This window comes from Ranitomeya imitator, chromosome 5, assembly GCF_032444005.1.
Source record: "Ranitomeya imitator isolate aRanImi1 chromosome 5, aRanImi1.pri, whole genome shotgun sequence".
Classification (NCBI taxonomy): Eukaryota; Metazoa; Chordata; class Amphibia; order Anura; family Dendrobatidae; genus Ranitomeya; species Ranitomeya imitator.
The window spans coordinates 574979758-574997746 of NC_091286.1; the positions used below are offsets into that span (position 1 = coordinate 574979758).

The window sequence follows — 17989 nt, forward strand, 5'->3', positions numbered from 1 at the left end:
CCGCAGCCTTGAAATCATTGTTAAGAAAAGGACATTCAAAAATTTTGGGAAGATTCACAAGGAGTGGACTGCTGCTGGAGTCATTGCTTCACGAGCCACCACACACAGAGAATCCAGAACATGGGCTACAAGTGTGGTATTCCTTGCGTAAAGCCACTCATGACCAATAGACAACGCCAGAAGCGTCTTACTTGGGCCAAGGAGAAAAAGAACTGGACTGTTGCTCAGTGGTCCAAAGTGTTGTTTTCAGATTAAAGTAAATTTTACATTTCATTTGGAAATCAAGGTCCCAGAGTCTGGAGGAAGAGTGGAGAGGCCACAATCCAAGCTGCTTGAGGTCTAGTGTGAAGTTTCCACCATCAGTGATGGTTTGGGGAGCCATGTCATCTGCTGGTGTAGGTCCACTGTGTTTTATCAAGACCAAAGTCAGCGCAGCACTTCATGCTTCCCTCTGTGACAAGCTTTTTGGAGACGGAAAACTCCAGCAGGACTTGGCACCTGTCCACACTGCCAAAAGTACCAATATCTGGTTTACAAACAACAGTATCACTGTGCTGGATTGGCCAGCATTGGCCTGACCTTAAACCCATAGAGAATCAATGGGGCATTGTCAAGAGGAACATGAGAGACACCAGACCCAATAATGCAGACGAGCTGAAGGCTGCTATCAAAGCAACCTGGGCTTCCATAACACCTCAGCAGCGCCACAGACTGATCGCCTCCATGTCACGCCGGATTGATGCAGTAATTGATGCAAAAAGTGTGTGGCAACCTTGTGAAGACTTATAGAAAACGTTTGACCTTTGTCATTGCCAACAAAGGATATATTACAAAGTATTGAGATGAAATTTTGTTTCTGACCAAATACTTATTTTCCACCATAATATGCAAATAAATTGTTAAAAAAAACAGACAATGTGATTTTCTGGATTTATATTTCTCAGTTTGTCTCCCATAGTTGAGGTCTACCTATGATGTAAATTACAGACGCCTCTCATCTTTTTAAGTGGTGGAACTTGCACTATTGCTGACTGACTAAATACTTTTTTTGCCCCACTGTATATACTATATACAGGAGATGACATACAGGTGTATACAAGATATAAGGGAGATGACAAATATGTATATACTGAGGGGAAAATGAGAGGAGTGAGGGAAAATAGTGGAGTGATCGGAAAATGACAGTTGTGGAGTCGAAATGACAAGTGTTAGGGGGGAATGAGAGGAGTGAGGGGGGGAAATAAGAGGAGTGAGGGGGAAAATGAGAGGCGTGATGGGAAAATAAGAGAAGTGAGGTGCTATAACTAACCACAGGTATTTACTACTAGATGGTGGCCCGATTCTAACGCATCGGGTATTCTAGAATATGCATGTCCACGTAGTAAATTGCCCAGCCACGTAGTATACTGCCCAGCCACGTAGTATATTGCCCAGCCACGTAGTATATTGCCCAGCGACGGAGTATACAGCACAGAGCCATGTAGTATACAGAATTAAAATAAAAAATAAACATATACTCACCCTCCGTTGAAGTCCTGGCCCTGTGTGCGGTGCACGCGGCAGCTTCTGGTCCCAGGGTTGGTATGGGTGCAGGACCTGTGATGACGTCGCGGTCACATGACCGTGACGTCATGGCAGGTCTTTCTCGCAGGACCTGTGATGACGTCGCGGTCACATGACCATGATGCCATGGCAGGTCCTTGTCGCATACCATCCTTGCCACCGGAACCTGCCGCTTGCATGGAGCGGTCACCGGAGCATTGCGAGGAGCGTGAAGATGCCGGAATGTGAGTATATGATGATTTTTTTTGTATTATTATTTTTAACATTAGATCTTTTTACTATTGAGGCTGCATAGGCAGCCTCAATAGTTAAAAAGTTGTCACACAGGATTAATAGCAGTGTTAATGGAGTGCATTACACCGCGGCATAACGCGGTCCATTAGCGCTGCCATTAACCCTGTGTGAGCGCTGACTGGAGGGGAGTACGGAGCGGGCACTGACTGCGGGGAGGAAGGAGCGGCCATGTTGCTGCCGGACTGCGCCCGTCGCTGATTGGTCGTGGCAATGGTCGTGGGCGTTTTGCCACGACCAATCAGCGACTTGGATTCCATGACAGACAGAGGCCGCGACCAATGAATATCCGTGACAGAAAGAAAGACAGACAGAAGGATAGAAAGACAGAAGTCACCCTTAGACATTTATAAAGTAAATGCCCAGGCAACGCCGGGCTCTTCATCTAGTATATTATATAACTGCACTTCACCGCAACAGATTTGACAGAAAAAAAAATAGTTTTTCTTTCAGAACCATCATTTTCCATGGGATACTATACTACAAAACACTCCTACAAATGTGGGCCTTTCATTGCAAACAAGATGTTATTTTGCACACAAAAAAGAGTAATTTCCCTAACAAGTTAATTCAAGACCATATTGCAAAAATGATTACACCCCAATAAAGGTTTTAGGAGAAAAGCCAAAAGTTTAAAACTACACGATTCTAATTAACAAGAACTCAACCAAAGTTAAGTTTAATTTTCATTAAGCAATTATCCCACAGACAGTCAACTATAAAGGGGTATTACTTAAAGAAAACCCCTTCCCATTTCATACTGTCAGCAATAGCACCACATGGAAAAGAAATGTCATAAGACCGAAAAAAGAAACTGTACAAGAAAGGTGAAGGCTACAAGAAGATTAGCAAAGATTTACTCATCAGTCGAAATACTATGGCAAAAGTGATACCAACATTTAACAAAGATGGAACTACAACAACCATATCACAGAAATGTCCAGAATGACCATGCAAGTAAACACCTAAACAGCAGCATCTTTTGATGAGAAGGGTTGAAGAAAATCAATGTGCAAGTTTACTGCAGTTAGCTAAAGAAGTAGAAAGCCAAAATGAGGCGAGTGTTTCTCATGAATCAATATGGCACACACTGCAGAGGAATGGCATGTACAGGTATCGTCCACATAGGAAATCTCTCCTAAAGTCCACCTAAAATTTGTCATGGCCAATGCTGAAAAATATAAAAAGACTACGGAGACTCTATACTCTTGAGTGATGAGACCAACATAAACATTTTTTTAATTGAGGATTCAAAACTCTATGATGTAGTAAGGGTGAGGAGTACAAATAAAAATGCATGATGCTTACAGTGAGACATGGTGGTGGCAGTGTCCTTATGTGGGGCTGCATGAGTGCTGCTGGTGTCAGGAGCTACATTTCATTGATGGTATCATGAATTGATAGATGCTCTGCTATATATTAAAAGAGAAGATGCTGCCATCACTCAGTGCCCTTTGTAGACATGTACGTTTCCAACAAGATGATGATCCAAAGCACACACCTAAGGTCACTGTTGTATTTCTGAAGAAGAACAGGGTGAAGGTGATTCAATGGCCAAAATTTTGGAAATTGTTCTTGAGTTCAATGATCTATACTTTTACTACTTCAAAGAGGATGTACTCATTTATGCTGAGCACTGTATATACACACACGCCTCAAGCTGCAGGGTTAAATATAAATGGCTTTCTCATAATGCCTGCCTGGCAATCAGTTAATCATCACAGCTGGTAATGCCAGGGCATTATCTCCTGTAGGATTACATGTCAGCCTTCAGAGCCAGAACCACTCTTTGTGACCATCTCGTTGGCCCAGTTAAAGGGGTGAGATAAGTTACTGAAATGAGTTGTCTTCATAAATTAACCCCTTTACAGTGGAGGGGGCAATTGGCTGTCAGTTATGGTTAATAACAAATCGATAACTATTGTCTATAACAGATTTAAGGGGTACTTTCAAGTAACTTTAGGAAAAAGTGTCCATTGTACATACTGTACAGTAATCACTAGTTTCATCCTCTGCAGGGTCTCTCTTAATTTGCAATCCACTCTGAGCTGGTGGGAAGAGACTATCTGCTGTGATCTCTGCCATACACAGCACAGCACACAAAGATCAGCAGCAGCATGGAGGACATTATACAGTAGTAGTGAGCTGTCTGGTTGTGACTAAAACTCTTATGTGAGGCAAAAGACTTGTTAGAAAACTCATCATGATCCTTCTGTGTCTATCTCTGCTTGTTTTCGCTTTTTCGTCCTACTCACTCCACTCATTTCCATAGATTATATCAGGGAGTGTAAGCTGACACCTCAGTGCTTACAGTAAAAAGTCTAAAGGTACCTTCACACATAACGATTTCGTTAACGATATCGTTGCAACGTCACGCTTTTTGTGACGTAGCAATGATCCCGCTAACGATATCGTTATGTGTGACAGCGACCAACGATCAGGCCCCTGCTGGGGTATCGTTGGTCGCTGGGGAATGATCAGGACCTTTTTTTGGTCGCTGATCACCCGCTGCCATCGCTGGATCGGCGTGTGTGACGCCGATCCAGCGATGTGTTCACTTATAACCAGGGTAAACATCGGGTTACTAAGTGCAGGGCCGTGCTTAGTAACCCGATATTTACCCTGGTTACCATTGTAAAAGTTAAAAAAAAAAAAACAGTACATAATCACATTCCGATGTCTGTCACGTCCCCCGCCGTCAGCTTCCCTGCACTGACTGTCAGCGCCGGCCGTAAAGCAGAGCACAGCGGTGACGTAACCGCTGTGCTCTGCTTTACGGCCGGCCCTGACAAAGGCAGTGCAGGGAAGCTGACGGCGGGGGATGGGACAGACATCGGAATGTGAGTATGTAGTGTTTTTTTTTTTTTTTTACTTTTACAGTGGTAACCAGGGTAAATATCGGGTTACTAAGCGCGGCCCTGCACTTAGTAACCCGATGTTCACCCTGGTTACCCGGGTGCTGCAGGGGGACTTGGCATCGTTGAAGACAGTTTCAACGATGCCGAAGTCGTTCCCCTGATCGTTGGTCGCTGGAGAGAGCTGTCTGTGTAACAGCTCCCCAGCGACCACACAACGACTTACCAACGATCACGGCCAGGTCGTATCGCTGGTTGTGATCGTTGGTAAGTCGTTTAGTGTAATGGTACCTTAAGTTTAGTCTTTCTGATAAAGATGGATTTAAGGCAAAGGGTAAAGGAGATAATGATAAAAAGGAAGTAGATATCTCAGGTGAGACATATTTCAAAGTTTCTTACAGTTACCTGTGATATTGATTTCTGCAAAATTTGATGAAAGTACCCTTCCATTTTAAATATACTATGTCCACTCTCTGGCACGTGTGGGTTTGTAGACACTTGTGTTGCCCATGAAATAAGAATTTTAGAGCAACTTGCTTTCTAACTCTTCATTGTGTTATTCCTCCTAAAATGTCAGAAAAAAATTACTTTAGGGTACGCCTTTTAATCAGCGCGTGTCTCTGTGCGCTCTGCCACAAATCTGACTCAAGTCAGAAGCACACCACAGCATGTCATGAATTAGCCGAAAAAGCATTGTAGCACTTCGTTCCGCCCCAGCTCTGACCATATTGGCGGAGCGGTTTAAAACGGTTCTAACAAAAGTCCCAAAATTTTGTCGCAACTCTAAAAAGGCACAAAGCATTTTATATCAGTATTCTGGTAAAATATATTTGATGAATCTGGGCCTATGTACCTATATTAGTTTAAGAGGCCTGTGCCTGGTGGCCTCTCCCGCCACGCTCTGCTACCTAGTCCTAAAAGGCTTCTTTATACACACACTTATAGGGAGACCTGTCAATTTAAAGTAGGAAAGCGGGAACAAAGCTGCTGGAGACCGGCCTCTTGGGCTAATCATCCGTGACACATTGTCCCTGGAAAGATTTTTTAATTTTTTTTTTTTTTAAATGCTGCGTCATACTGCATGTGGTTTGGGCAGTGTGAATTTCTTTTTCTCATTGGACTTTTTTTTTTTACTTAAATGCATGTACGGTATTTTGACCTAAAAATTTTTTTTTTGCAATTTGCTTTCACAAAAATATTTGCACCATTTTGCTTTTACAGGCTCTTTGTTTCCCCGGACATATAACTTTGATGGGATCTATGGTTGTAAATGAGCTGAGAGTAAATAATTTAAAAAATAATACAGATAATAAAGAGTTAGAAACCCAATTAAATACGGGTAATTTTGTCTAAAAATATATTTTTTTAAATGAAAAAATAAAAATTAACCCCAAAAGGTGAACCACTTCTTTAAAGCGAATCTGTCACCAGGTTTATACTACATAAAATAATGTAGAGGACGAGACCCTGATTCCAACGATGTGTCACTTAGTTTGCTTGGGGCAGAAGTTGTGACAACAATCAGAGTTTTTAGATGTAGCAGAACTCAAAAGGCTGCCCCCACCCACACCACAGTTCCCTGTGTACACTGTATAGTGAAAGTGAGCTGCTAATCAGAGGAGGGGGTGGAGTTAGTGAATTTCCTGGTGATAAAACCTTTATTGAATGGAAACAGGCACACAGCCTAATAAGTGACACATCCCCTGAAATCTGTCTCTCAGCTGCTACATCATGCTATTTTGTCAAATTACATAACAAAAACCTGCTGACAGATTCCATTTAAGGTCTCAATCAGAGAGAGGCTCATTGGTGCACTATGGCATTCTCAGCATCTAAAGCAAATTATACGGGAATATCTATTGTGGAAAATAAAGCAGACCGATGACTGGTATACTATATAATTGTGGTCTATCCCATAAATCAACCGGCAGCAAGTTCTCCTATTATAGCCGTGTACTCAAAGACACAGGACAAACAGACGCCCACAAAGTCCTCAGCACTGAATAGCTGGTGTCAATCAAGGCTCGGCGGATTATCAAATGTCTCCCCCGCAGCTGAATGGCGGAGATCAATACTAAACAAATGGAGCGATGACGAGGTGTAGTCTGACAAAGCGGTGGAGGGATTCGATGCGGGATGACTATGTGTGAATCTGATAGACAATCTGCGGGGGAAAAATCTTCCAAATTAGACCGGTATTCTCGCTTGTTTATTTCTCACAGTTAGGCTGGAGAAACACAATGTATAAAAAATCTGTCCGATTTTGGTCTGCCGAGAGTCGCACAAATGTTCTCCGTATGGTGATCCGTGTGCAATGCCAGGGTGCGTTTTATTCTCAAAAAAGTATCCGTGTGTCATCAGTATCTCATCCGTATGGTGAGATTTTCTCACACACCAATATCCTGTCACCTGCCCAATGCCTGAGAATTTCTCGCAAGTCACACGCATGGTCCGTGTGCTGTGCGATTTTTTTTCTCGCACCCATAGATTTGCATTGGTGTTTCTCGGCTGAGATACGCGGACATTCGCAGCATGCGTAATACGGACGAGAAATAAAAGGATGATGGGAGCTGCCCCATAGATTAACATTGGTCCGAGTGCTATGAGATTTTTTATCGCTTAGCACTCGTCCGTATTACGCTGCAGTGTAGAAAACACATACACGTGTCCTCCTGGTAAATCACACGTCTGTATGTTCTAAAGTGTTTTTATTAAAGTGACTTACAACAGATGCTCGTCCTATGTGTTAACCTGAGGCCATGTTATGCTTTTGCTGCTTTTTTTATGCAAATTTTAAGCTGCGTTTTACTGTACCAGCAAAATCCATGAGATTTCAGAAATCTCATGAGCACACAATGGGTTTTTTTTCCCGACTGTGGAAAACTGCTGCGTTTTTGCAAATTGCAACATATCACTTATTTCAGCATTTCTGCATAGAAAGCAATGTGTAAGTGCAAAAAATGCAGCGAAACCTGTAGGTATCAGGTTTGGCTGCGTTTTTGGTACAAAAACCTAAGTCAGATGCATAATTTCTTTTTTTTTTGGGGGGGGGGGGTGCACTGAACTTTATCAGCATGCACAAGAGACAACAAAAATGCAGCAAAAACAGAAAATATGCAGCAAAAAATGCAGCACACCCTGCTTTTTGTAAGCAGCTTCTTTACAGAAGAGAGAGCAGTTATTGGCTGCAGAAAAAAAAAAAAAAATGCAACAAATACGCAACGTGTGAACATAGCATTATGGAAGGTCCAGGATTCAAAGTTATGTATCCACTTGATGAAAAAGTAGCAAACTATAAAAGCTTTCATGGGCACCGGATACACAGTGACTGTAGATCCTCCAGCTGCATTGTTCTTCACTGCACTTGTTAGGCTGCCATCACACTAGCAGTATTTGGTCAGTATTTTACATCAGTATTTGTAAGCCAAAACCAGGAGTGGGTGATAAATACAGAAGTGGTGCTTATGTTTCTGTTATACTTTTCCTCTATTTGTTCCACTCCTGGTTTTGGCTTACAAATACTGATGTAAAATACTGACCAAATACTGATAGTGTGACGGCAGCCTAAGAGTTTCTGTGGGGCAATGATTGACGGGTCAATGTTTCCCCCGATGCTCCGGCCGGTAGGGCTGTGTCCAGCTGAATGACTTCTGAGCGATCTCCCTACACGGTGTGACGCCACCAGTGACACAGGAAGGATCCCGCACCACCACTACTGCACAGCACCTAACCACAAGGATCCCGCACCACCACTACCGCACAGCGCCTGACCACACGGATCCAGCACCACCACTACCGCACAGCGCCTAACCACACGGATCCCGCACCACCACTACTGCACAGCACCTAACCACAAGGATCCCGCACCACCACTACTGCACAGCACCTAACCACAAGGATCCCGCACCACCACTACCGCACAGCGCCTGACCACACGGATCCAGCACCACCACTACCGCACAGCGCCTAACCACACGGATCCCGCACCACCACTACTGCACAGCGCCTAACCACATGGATCCCGCACCACCACTACTGCACAGCGCCTAACCACAAGGATCCCGCACCACCACTACTGCACAGCGCCTAACAACAAGATCCTGCACCACCACTACTGCACAGCACCTAACCACAAGGATCCTGCAACACCACTACTGCACAGCGCCTGACCACACGGATCCAGCACCACCACTACCGTACAGCGCCTAACCACAAGGATCCCGAACCACCACTACTGCACAGCGCCTAACCACATGGATCCCGCACCACCACTATTTGCACAGCGCCTAACCACAAGGATCCCACACCACCACTACTGCACAGCGCCTAACCACACGGATCCCGCACCACCACTACTGCACAGCGCCTAACCACACGGATCCCGCACCACCACTACTGCACAGCGCCTAACCACATGGATCCCGCACCACCACTATTGCACAGCGCCTAACCACAAGGATCCCGCACCACCACTACTGCACAGCGCCTAACCACAAGGATCCCGCACCACCACTACTGCCTAGCACCTAACAACAAGATCCCGCACCACCACTACAGCCCAGCACCTAACAACAAGATCCTGCACCACCACTACTGCCCAGCTCCTAACCACAAGGATCCCGCACCACCACTACTGCACAGCGCCTGACCACACGGATCCCGCACCACCACTACTGCACAGCGCCTGACCACACGGATCCCGCACCACCACTACTGCACAGCGCCTAACCACACGGATCCCGCACCACCACTACTGCACAGCGCCTAACCACATGGATCCCGCACCACCACTATTGCACAGCGCCTAACCACAAGGATCCCGCACCACCACTACTGCACAGCGCCTAACCACAAGGATCCCGCACCACCACTACTGCACAGCGCCTAACCACAAGGATCCCGCACCACCACTACTGCCCAGCACCTAACAACAAGATCCCGCACCACCACTACAGCCCAGCACCTAACAACAAGATCCCGCACCACCACTACTGCACAGCTCCTAACCACAAGGATCCCGCACCACCACTACTGCACAGCGCCTAACCACACGGATCCCGCACCACCACTACTGCACAGCGCCTAACCACATGGATCCCGCACCACCACTATTGCACAGCGCCTAACCACAAGGATCCCGCACCACCACTACTGCACAGCGCCTAACCACAAGGATCCCGCACCACCACTACTGCCCAGCACCTAACAACAAGATCCCGCACCACCACTACAGCCCAGCACCTAACAACAAGATCCTGCACCACCACTACTGCCCAGCACCTAACAACAAGATCCCGCACCACCACTACTGCCCAGCGCCTAACCACAAGGATGCTGCACCACCACTACTGCACAGCGCCTGACCACACGGATCCCGCACCACCACTACTGCCCAGCGCCTAACCACAAGGATGCCGCACCACCACTACTGCACAGCGCCTGACCACACGGATCCCGCACCACCACTACTGCCCAGCGCCTAACCACAAGGATCCCGCACCACCACTACTGCACAGCGCCTAACCACAAGGATCCCGCACCACCACTACTGCACAGCACCTAACCACAAGGATCCTGCACCACCACTACCGCACAGCGCCTGACCACACGGATCCAGCACCACCACTACCGCACAGCGCCTAACCACACGGATCCCGAACCACAACTACTGCACAGCGCCTAACCACAAGGATCCCGCACCACCACTACTGCACAGCGCCTAACAACAAGATCCTGCACCACCACTACTGCCCAGCACCTAACAACAAGATCCTGCACCACCACTACTGCACAGCGCCTGACGACACGGATCCAGCACCACCACTACCGTACAGCGCCTAACCACAAGGATCCCGAACCACCACTACTGCACAGCGCCTAACCACACGGATCCCGCACCACCACTACTGCACAGCGCCTAACCACATGGATCCCGCACCACCACTATTGCACAGCGCCTAACCACAAGGATCCCGCACCACCACTGCACAGCGCCTAACCACAAGGATCCCGCACCACCACTACTGCCCAGCACCTAACAACAAGATCCCGCACCACCAGTACTGCACAGCGCCTAACCACAAAGATCCCGCACCACTACTACTGCCCAGCACCTAACAACAAGATCCCGCACCACCACTACTGCCCAGCGCCTAACCACAAGGACGCTGCACCACCACTACTGCACAGCGCCTGACCACATGGATCCCGCACCACCACTACTGCCCAGCGCCTAACCACAAGGATGCCGCACCACCACTACTGCACAGCGCCTGACCACACAGATCCTGCACCACCACTACTGCACAGCACCTAACCACAAGGATCCCGCACCACCACTACTGCCCAGCACCTAACAACAAGATCCTGCACCACCACTACTGCCCAGCACCTAACAACAAGATCCCGCACCACCACTACTGCCCAGCGCCTAACCACAAGGATGCTGCACCACCACAACTGCACAGCGCCTGACCACACAGATCCTGCACCACCACTACTGCACAGCGCCTGACCACAAGGATGCTGCACCACCACTACTGCACAGCGCCTGACCACACAGATCCTGCACCACCACTACTGCACAGCGCCTGACCACACGGATCCCGCACCACCACTACTGCCCAGCGCCTAACCACAAGGATGCTGCACCACCACTACTGCACAGCGCCTGACCACACAGATCCTGCACCACCACTACTGCCCAGCGCCTAACCACAAGGATGCTGCACCACCACTACTGCACAGCGCCTGACCACACAGATCCCGCACCACCACTACTGCCCAGCGCCTAACCACAAGGATGCTGCACCACCACTACTGCACAGCGCCTGACCACACGGATCCCGCACCACCACTACTGCCCAGCACCTAACCACAAGGATGCTGCACCACCACTACTGCACAGCGCCTGACCACACAGATCCTGCACCACCACTACTGCACAGCGCCTGACCACAAGGATGCTGCACCACCACTACTGCACAGCGCCTGACCACACGGATCCCGCACCACCACTACTGCCCAGCACCTAACCACAAGGATGCTGCACCACCACTACTGCACAGCGCCTGACCACACAGATCCTGCACCACCACTACTGCACAGCGCCTGACCACAAGGATGCTGCACCACCACTACTGCACAGCGCCTGACCACACAGATCCTACACCACCACTACTGCACAGCGCCTGACCACACGGATCCCGCACCACCACTACTGCCCAGCGCCTAACCACAAGGATGCTGCACCACCACTACTGCACAGCGCCTGACCACACAGATCCTGCACCACCACTACTGCACAGCGCCTGACCACACGGATCCCGCACCACCACTACTGCCCAGCGCCTAACCACAAGGATGCTGCACCACCACTACTGCACAGCGCCTGACCACACAGATCCTGCACCACCACTACTGCCCAGCGCATACCTCCATAGTCCCCCCCCCCGAACATTACACCAGACTGTCATTTTACTCTGTGGGTGCTGAACTTTGCTGAGCAAGATTTCCAGGAAACAAAAATAGATGTGACTCAGGGGGATGTTTTTATAGGAGCAGAAAAACTGAATAAGAAAGAGAATAACACAAAGTGTAGTCATAGGCGCGCAACAGTGACACGGGATCTGCTCTTTATATAGGAGGGCAGTCATGAGCCGCTGGTAGGAAACTGACTCACTAAAAGAGGAAGCCACGAGGCATCAGAGAGTCTGTACCAGGGCGATGGTTCACCCATGCCAGGGGTCACAACCATACACTTACCACACTGCACCAGGGGCTTGGATCTCCAGCTCTTATGGAACTACAACTCCCAGCATCCTCTGCCAATTTGGAAGAGCTACAGACTGAATAAGACCGTCTTCTAACTGCTCTATAATGCGATTTCTTTAAAGAAAGAGTTAAATCTGCAATCACCAAGAGCTTAAGCTGATGAGTGGCGCTTACCCCCGTAATCTGTGCATTTCCAGCCTGCACTCAGCAAAGTAATAGGAAACCGATACAGTATTCCTAGCACAACACTACAAATTATGTCAGGGATTACAGGGGTTGTGCTGATAACTGACTGTTCTCCTACGTGTTTTTTTTTTCAGATGCTTTTACCCTGGATTCTTTTAGCTATTAACTGGAGTACGTGGAGCAATTAGGATGCGGAGAAAGACATACAATTGGGACTTGATTAAATGATGATAGGTAGCATATTTATTAAACTGGCCAAAAAATAAGTTAAAAAAGAATAAATTAATATCAAATAAATGGCGTATTAATACAGCTCCTGCAACAAAACTTCCCACCACTAGAGGAGGCTACACCTCCGTCCACACATTCTAGTGCAGTAAAGATAGAGGAGGAGCGTACCACATGTCCGTCCCGATCCCCTCACATCAGTCCACATCTGTGCACGGGGATTATTCTACTGGATTCATCTTTATATAGAAAAATGAGTTTCTGCTGTCTGATCCCTGTTTAGTGCGACCACTCTGCACCGAGTTTAGCCCAGACCTAAGGCCTTCAGAAGCGCCGGGATTACCTGGGTATCAGCTCTCTAGGACCTCAATTATAATAATTATCCATGTAGATGCCAAAACAACAGAAAATAAAAGCATTTGAGATATTCGCCAATAAAACGGAGCACAAAAGTGAATATTAATTTATGGCCAACCTGCCCCAAATTGGGACCAAAGGTGAATCAGGCACTTCAGAAGGTTCTGACCAGTCATCAGTTCTCCAGGACCCATCGTTCTCTACATACTCACAAAAAGAATAAAAAAGAAAATATTCATGGAGATCCACCACTAGAGAGAGGTACCATTTCTGCGTATAAGTAACATATGTTGGCTTCATATCAAAAGCAACCTACGCTTTTTTTTTTTATTTTAAAGGGAAATTGTCAATAGGGTTTTGCTGTATAATCAGAGCAGAATGATGTAGATTAGAGCAGAATGATGTAGGGGCAGAAAGCCTGATTCCAGCGATGTGTCACTTAGTGGGCTGCGTGCTGTCATTTTTATACAATCATCTTTTTCTCTGCTGCAAATCTGTGTAGCCCCGCCCACACCACTGATTGGCAGCTTTCTGTGTACACTGTGCATAGGCAGAAGGTTGCCAATTAGTGATGGGGTGGGGATATACAGAGCAGGATGATACACTGCACAAGGCAACTAATCCTGTAGCAAAAATCTCCATAAAAAAATACTGATTTTATTTAAACACACAGCCCAGTAAGTGACGCAGCGCTGGAGGCAGGGTCTCTGTCCTCACACCATGCTGCTCTCAGGTTACATCACAAAAATCTGGTGACAGATTCCCTTTAACAAAAACATTGAGGCACAGTTATGAAACTGTTAAAAGGAAAAACAGCCTTTGATGCCCAAAGCAACCAATCACAGTGCTCCTTTTATTTTTCTAGAGGAGAATATGAAATGAGAGCTGTGCTCTGATTCCTTGCTATGGGCAACAAAAGTAGATGCAGGTCTTTTCCCCAGTGTGGGGGGAGCTTAAAATATTAAAAAAAATGTTAAAAGTTAAAGTAAGTAAGTAACGCTTATTTTTTTTTTATACAGCTGTGGTCAATATTAAAGGGGATGTTCCTGCTATCACAAGTTAGCACCTATACGCACTACGGCTGATAATTACTAGACCCACGGAGGTCCCAATGCCATTATTGGGGACTTTTCCCGGCCACGCCATTTGACCTCTGCCAGGGATTAGAGACGGCTCGGAGCTGTACTGGGTCTGCCGATAGTCCAATGTACTGGAAGAGGAGCAGACGCACAACTGGCGCGCCATTTAATTGTCTACTTGCAGGCAGAAATCCCAAATTCTGACTTTAAACCACGCGGTAAACCACATAATCCAGTGGCGGCAGAGCTTGGATAGTGCAGAGAGCGAGATCTCGCACTTTCACATTCAGCCCAGAAGGTCAGACCTGGTTTCCTAGATAGTCTGTTCCCTTTCGGGGGGCATTAGGGTTCTGCTAATCTTTGGGTTTTTAAAGGACGAGGTTAAGAGAGGCTCAGCAGCCTGAACACATGAACAGCCATTCGTTTGTCCATAGAAATGCATACCCTATGTTCATTTTTTAAGCGTTTTCAGATTCTGGTTTTTGTTAAGCAGTTTCGATGGCGGAATTTGCCGAAAAAGACGATGTGCACATATACCCTTAGATGGGCCAGTCCCTTACTAGTCACCTGCAGCGCTGATTGGACAACGGTGGATTGTTTAAGGGCACACCCAGTTGTCTATTTATTGTTACATTTCTAGGAGGCATTAGAGTGGCACAGCAAATGCTTCAGAATGTTATATTCATTCACAGGGAACACAAACATTTACTAAAATAGACATGTCAGTGGAGCAGACAGGTCCCCTTAACCCTTTTGCATATATGGGCATAACCATACGTCCTGTTACACAGCCAGCATCTGTGCCTAACAGCAGCCGGAATGTGGTACACAGCTGGCATCAACATGGCTGCTGTTAGCCATTTATATGCTGCTGTCAATCTGTTAAAGTAGTATTTAAACAATCCCATTGATGGTGTGCAAGAATACCAGCTCCCGTGGGCCCCCACAACAAGATTATAGGTCACAGATGGGTTACCCTGACAGCCAGAGACCTTCTGCAGGCCACCCGTCATTGCCATTTTGTTAGTCTTATGGAGCTCAAACACAGGCTCAGCTCCATCGTGATTTCACGATATTCTACACTACTGTAATATAATAAGTATGAACGGATATGGTATATGCCGTAAAAACACCTTTAAATTTATCAAAACCTCATATGTACCCCAAAATGATGCCAAGGAAAAATGAAGCTCGTTACACAAAAAAAAAGATGCTATGAAACAGCTCCATTGAGAGTGGAACAAAAACATTACAGGTCTGAGAAAATGGGAACCCAAACCAAGATTTTATTTTTTTTCAGGGCTTATGGTATTATTAAGTGTCAATCAAAACTACAACTTATCCCACAAAAAAAGCATCCGATGGATACTACAAAGAAAAAAAAGTTGTCCTCTTCTTCCAAGAGACATAAAACAAAAAAAAGCACAAAAAAACTGCATAGCCCTGAAGTTTGTTTGTCTGCTTCTGCTCACGCCATTGAAAACACTTTTGAAAGATAGCAGAAAACCAGATGATAAAGCTCACTGTTCTAATAGTATCAGACAATTTCTCAACTCAATGGTATGTGCAAAGCCAGCACAGATCCTCTGTCTGCTGTGTGGAGCTGAGTCAGCTGTTACAAAGCCTATTTGTGACCTTCTCAATCAGAAAACACTGTCATGCCTTCTCAAATACAGAACATTTTCCATTACTGACAGAAAGAGGAAAAGAAAAAAAAAAGTGTACAACTACAATAGATGAAAAGAGTGCTCTCAAAGCAAGACATAAACAAACATACAACTGCACAGAACACGGGAAACAAACAAAGGGATTTGGAGCCGCTAATACAGGAAGAGATATAGGATGTCATAGTCATCACTGAAACTTGGTGGGATGATACACATGATTGGAATACAAACCTTGAACACTACAACTTTTTTTACTAGAAACAGGAGGGGAGGAGGTGTTGCATTGTAAGTTAGGAAAATGTTTATCTCCACAGACATCCAAGCTTCAGAGAATGGTAGCTCTGCAAAAACAGTTTGGGTAAGAATACAAGGAAAGAAGAACAGAAAAGACATTACTGTAGGTCTTTACTATAGGCTACCTTTACAGACTGAAGATATGGATGAACTATTTATACATCAGATGTCTCTGTTCTCAAAAAAGTACAACATAATGATCATGGGAGATTTTGACTATCCAGATATTTGTTGGGAATCGCTCTTAGGGTACCGTCACACTATAACATTTCGATCGCTACGACGGTACGATTCGTGACGTTCCAGCGATATCGTTACGATATCGCTGTGTCTGACACGCAGCAGCGATCAGGGATCCTGCTGAGAATCGTACGTCGTAGCAGATCGTATGGAACTTTCTTTCATCGCTGGATCTCCCGCTGTCATCGCTAGATCGGTGTGTGTGACACCGATCTAGCGATCTAGCGATGCGATCCAGCGATGCGTTCGCTTGTAACCAGGGTAAACATCGGGTAACTAAGCGCAGGACCGCGCTTAGTTACCCGATGTTTACCCTGGTTACAAGCGTTAAACTAAAAAAAAACAAACAGCACATACTTACATTCTGGTGTCCGTCAGGTCCCTTGCCGTCTCTGCTTCCCGCACTGTGACTGCCGGCCGTAAAGTGAAAGCAGAGCACAGCGGCTGTGCTTTCACTTTCACTTTACGGCCGGCAGTCACTGAGTGCGGGAAGCAGACTGCAAGGGACCTGACGGACACCAGAATGTAAGTATGTGCTGTTTGTTTTTTTTTAGTTTAACGCTTGTAACCAGGGCAAACATCGGGTAACTAAGCGCGGTCCTGCGCTTAGTTACCCGATGTTTACCCTGGTTACCCAGGGACCTCGGCATCGTTGGTCGCTGGAGAGCTGTCTGTGTGACAGCTCCCCAGCGACCACACTACGATTTACCTACGATCACGGCCAGGTCATATCGCTGGTCGTGATCGTAGGTAAATCGTATAGTGTGACGGTACCCTTAGGGAAAAGTAACTTGCTCAGAAAATTCTTATCTTCTTTAGCTGACAACTTTATCTTTCAAAAGGTAGAAGAGAGACCAAGAGGATCTGCTATCTTGGACCTAATTCTAACCAACAAGGAGGAACTTTGCCTCATTTTTCAAGCAGAAAATTGAGAACATCAGAGACAGTTTTAGTAAACAACCCCCAGAACCCTTCCTCCCAACTACCCAGCCCTCCACCTCCAAAACCAACTTCTCCACCATTACAGAAGACGGACTCTCCACTCTACTCTCAAGATCGCATCTCACCACCTGTGCACTTGACCCACTCCCATCCCACTTCATCCCAAACCTCACCACAGTCTTCATCCCAACCCTAACCCAGCTCTTTAACCTATCACTAACAACTGGCGTTTTCCCCTCAAGCTTTAAACATGCCTCAATCACACCTATCCTCAAAAAGCAATCTCTTGACCCATCCTCTGTATCTAGCTATCGCCCTATATCACTTCTCCCCTTTGCCTCAAAACTACTGGAACAACATGTCCATCTTGAACTGTCATCCCATCTATCTTCCTGCTCCTTCTTCGACCGCTTTCAATCAGGCTTCCGGTCACACCACTCCACTGAAACTGCCCTAACTAAGGTCACCAATGACCTATTAACCGCCAAGAGCAAGCGACACTACTCTATCCTCC

The 17989-nt window shown here is 46.5% G+C and overlaps 1 protein-coding gene across 2 annotated transcripts in view; it reads right to left on the reverse strand.

Annotated features, from left to right (window-relative positions):
- The window catches only part of PIK3CB (phosphatidylinositol-4,5-bisphosphate 3-kinase catalytic subunit beta), a 256475-nt gene that overhangs the window by 90355 nt on the left and 148131 nt on the right, over nt 1-17989 (reverse strand). The gene's annotated exons all lie outside the window — the stretch shown is intronic.